Genomic DNA, 4,342 nt, shown 5'->3' on the forward strand with positions numbered 1-4,342 from the left:
AGTGTACCTGTAGAAGTTATGAACTGATGATGGATCGGACACCTACCTACAGAGTTCAGACCGAAACACAAGCCCTCGATCAAAATGCAGGGATGGCACACACTAGATTTCTGGGGTACAAACGAGGTTGAGCTGGAATGGGACCAGGGAGGGGTCGTGGACAACTGATCTGTTACAATTACGAAGGACTAGGGCATTATGCCATGATTATACAAATCCAACAAGTACATCATGTTTATATTGTACCCAGTTTACTGCGCCACATTGATAGCAAGGTTGCGCGATAAAGGAACACTTTAACCTCCCCTGACTCAGAACTTGCAAATGATGAGGTTTGAGCTACACGAGGACGACCCAAATGTAAACATCGTGCCTCGAAGCAGTATCATGAGAGGAGATTACAAGGGCAAGCAACTCAAAGAGAGTGCCTGGTTTGCAAGGATCCAATAAAGCAACCAGAATTTGATTTGGAGCATGCTAAGGAGATGTTCATGGAAGCTAAGAAGAGCTTCATGGATGCCTCCACTTCAGGTAGTAAGGACAAACTAGAGCTGGAGATGGACCCATCAATGCTCACTACCTTTCTGGGGACATGCATGCAGCCATTGCACAACAGTAAAGTGGTGAAGGGATTGAAAGAACTCATCACTAGAAGTGTTGGACCAGGAGAACCATGCGTAGTCCAGAAGCTTGGAAAGCACACAACATGAATAGGACGGGAGATGAGATTGATTGCATAAATCAGGGAATATGAAATGGATCAAGTGATTTTGGATCTACGATCAGATGCGAATGTATTGCCAAAGCAGATGTGGGAGCGCATGGGTAGGCCCGAGTTGCAATGGTCTCCTATTCAATTGTGAATGCCAAATGGGCAAAATATCCTACCCATGGGAAGATTGTAGGGAATCATGGTGGATATCGAAGGTGCAAGCGCACTTGCAAATTTCAAAGTGATAGAGATTTTTTTATGACAACAATCCCTATTCCACGCTACTAGGAATAGATTGAGCCACTGACATGAATGGCGTGATAAATATAAAGAAGCGCAAGATTATTTTTGAGAAAAAGTCAGTCCGTGTAGTGGTACCTTAGACCCTTCAGAAGGATCGTGCTACACAGAGTCAGTGCGTGACAATGAGAGTGATGATGATATAGACTATATCTACAAGATAATCACGTGAGAGTAGGATTAGATGAATCCAACAGCAGATGGCAGGATTTCGTGGGAGCACGAAAGCTCTTGCACCTTAGATTCGGAAGAAGAAGTACAATGATGGAAGAACCAATTACAAGAGGTAATCACACTAAATCGTAACATCATGACAAGATCACTGCATTGCATGGCAACAATGGTAAGGTATCTGCCTATGTATAATGGGTTGTGCAAAGTGGATGATTTCATAAAAAAATTTGAAAGAGAGGTGCCGGAACAATAGCGGTTTGATGCTCTGAAATGGGTACTGTGCACTAGGCCTGCAAGGTGGTGGGGTATGCACCAAAGGAATTTTGAGGACTGGTGGGAATGCAGAAGGATTATGCGCCTACAATTTGGGAAACCTTAGATGTGGCTAACAGACAAGTATGAGGGACGAGATGATCCACATGCACACCTCACGAAATGGACCATGGTATATGGGGAAGGGCCACAACCTCAATGGGTGCATCTGTTTTATCATACCCTGGATATCACACCCATGAATTGGTATACTGAGACGGAGCTCCGCCATGGCATGAGTGAATGGGATATCTTGTGTGAAGGATTCCTGTTAACCTTCACATTTGAGGATCATTGGTGGGATACTTTTGATGATGCGCTACAAGCAGCAAAAGCAGTTATCTTCAAAATACCCCAGGAGCCAATGAAAGTGCTTTAGCTAGAATTGGAGACCTAGCTGAGCTGTGCGCTGGAGTGTTACAATGTAAATATTGAGGAGGATGATGAGGATCCACGGAATGTTATCATTCCAGAAACTAAAGGCTATTGCGAGGTTCGAGGACCATTGATTGAAGATCTTGACATCACCATGCCGCTAAAACTAAAGTAGGTAAACATTGGGAAGGAGGCTGAACCAAAATATGCAACACTCGGTGATTATTGGGATGATGCCACGGTGGATAAGGTCGTTGAGTTACTCCGCGAGTACCAAGACTTATTCCTGACCAAGATTACGAACTTAAAAGGGTTCATTGGTGACTTAGGGATGATGAAGATCACCCTAAAACCCGACGTGAAGCCATTCAAGAAGAAGCCCTACTGCTTCAATCCGTAGTATAAGGAAAAAGTCCACATAGAACTAGACAAAATTCTCACAACCAGAATTATTGAGCCGGTGGAAGAATTCGACTGGGTGAGCCCTGTGGTAGTACAAGAGAAAAAGTAGAAGGGTAGATAAGAATATGCGTGGACCTCAGGAAGTTGAATGACACCTGTGTACACGACCCATTCCCTACCCCATTAATAGATGAAGTATTGGAAAATGTTGGCGGACAAGAAGCATACTCTTTCATGGATGGGTTCTCAGGGTACCACCAGATCAAAATCGTGCTGGAAGATAGGAGCAAGATGACCTTCACAATGGAATGGGGCTACTTTCAATATAGTGTTATGTCGTTTGGGTTGAAGAACGAGTTAGCCATCATTTTTCACATCGTTCTTGCCGCATTCAAAGAACACACCCACAAGTTTCTGGAGGTCCATCTGGATGATTGGATTGCCTTTGGATTGGTTAAGAACCATGTAGCAAGCTTACGCTTGATGTTGGATACTTGCTGATGACACCAGATTACATTGAACCTTAAGAAGTGCACATTCCTCTTTCCCTTTGGAAACCTCTTGTGACATGTGGTCTACAGACAGGGACTGATGGTGGACCTCACGAATATTGCATTGATTCTAAATTTGGAAGCACCGTGAAGTGTTAAACAGCTGTGCGCTACCTTGGGACACACGGAGTACTACAGTAAGTTCATGAAAATGTATGCCCAAATCACTGCACCGATGGAGAAACTATTGAAAAAGGATGTCACATTTTGCTGGAATGATGATTGCATGAAGATCCTGGATGTCCTAAAGGGGAAATTGGCCTCCGCTCCAATCCTAGTCTTCCCAAAATGGGATGTGGAGTTTCATGTCAATGTTGATGCACTATGTATCACACTGGGAGCAGTGCTCACATAAGAGGGTGGAGGGGGCTTGGATCACCCTATCACATTTTCAAGTTGTAGTTTGTTCAAAACCAAGAAGAACTGTTCCAAAACCAAGCATGAGGGGTTGGTGATGGTGTACGCGCTCCAAAAATATTGGCACTATTTTCTAGGAGGAAATTACAAGATGTATATAGACCATTCTGCACTAAAGTGCTTGGTCAATAAGCCTATGTTGGGGGGATGCATATGTCGGTGGCTCTTTTTGTTCCAAGAATATGACTTTGAGGTCGTGGTATAACCTGGATGCCTGAATGTAGGACCAGATCACTTGTTGCGTATTGAGATAGGCGAGGAACCTACTAGTTTGGAGGAAGGACTACCTGACGGACATATATTTGTTGTGCACATCGAGGATGAACACTTCAAAGATATAATCCACTTTTTGACAATAGGGACCATGCTGAAGGAATACTCCATCCAACAGAAGAAGGAATTGGTGGTGTGCACAGTGGATTTTTCTGTCATCACGGGGCACCTATATAAAATGGGCAATGATGAGATATTACAAAGGTATGTACCTGAATTTGAACAAAATCAAATCCTCATGGAAGTGCATGGGGGTGCTATAGGAGGAAACTATGTAGGATGAGTGACCGCACAAAAGATTCTTTGCGTAGGGTTGTGGTGTCCAACCCTTTACCAGGATTCAAAATCACAATTTAAGGCCTGTGGTATATGTCAAAGGACTAGAAAAACATCGCAGAGGGATGAGATGCTGTTGAATCAATAAATGATACTACAGCCATTCGAGAAATGGGAAATCAACTTTGTGGGACCTATCAAACCTCAAGGAAAAACAGGCACATGCTACATCATCACTGTGACGGAGTACCTGACACGATGGTGGAAGCACAGTAGGTCAAACACTGCATGGTCTCTATGACTGCGAATTTTTTGTTTGAACATGTGTTGACTCGATTTGGCTATCCAGAAACCTTAATGAGTGATCATGGTACACATTTCCTGAACGAAACCATCAACGTACTCATAGAAGAGTTCCAGGTGTATCTTCAGAAAAGCACACCATTTCACCGACAAGCCAATGGACAGTAGAAGCATTCAACAAAATACTAGAGACTGCACTAACCAAAGTATGCAATGCACAGCGAAGCGAATGGGACCTGGGCGTAAC

The sequence above is a fragment of the Pinus tabuliformis genome, chromosome Q (genome assembly GCF_031772625.1).
Source record: "Pinus tabuliformis cultivar Carrire ecotype Pingquan chromosome Q, CPIR1, whole genome shotgun sequence".
Taxonomy (NCBI): domain Eukaryota; kingdom Viridiplantae; phylum Streptophyta; class Pinopsida; order Pinales; family Pinaceae; genus Pinus; species Pinus tabuliformis.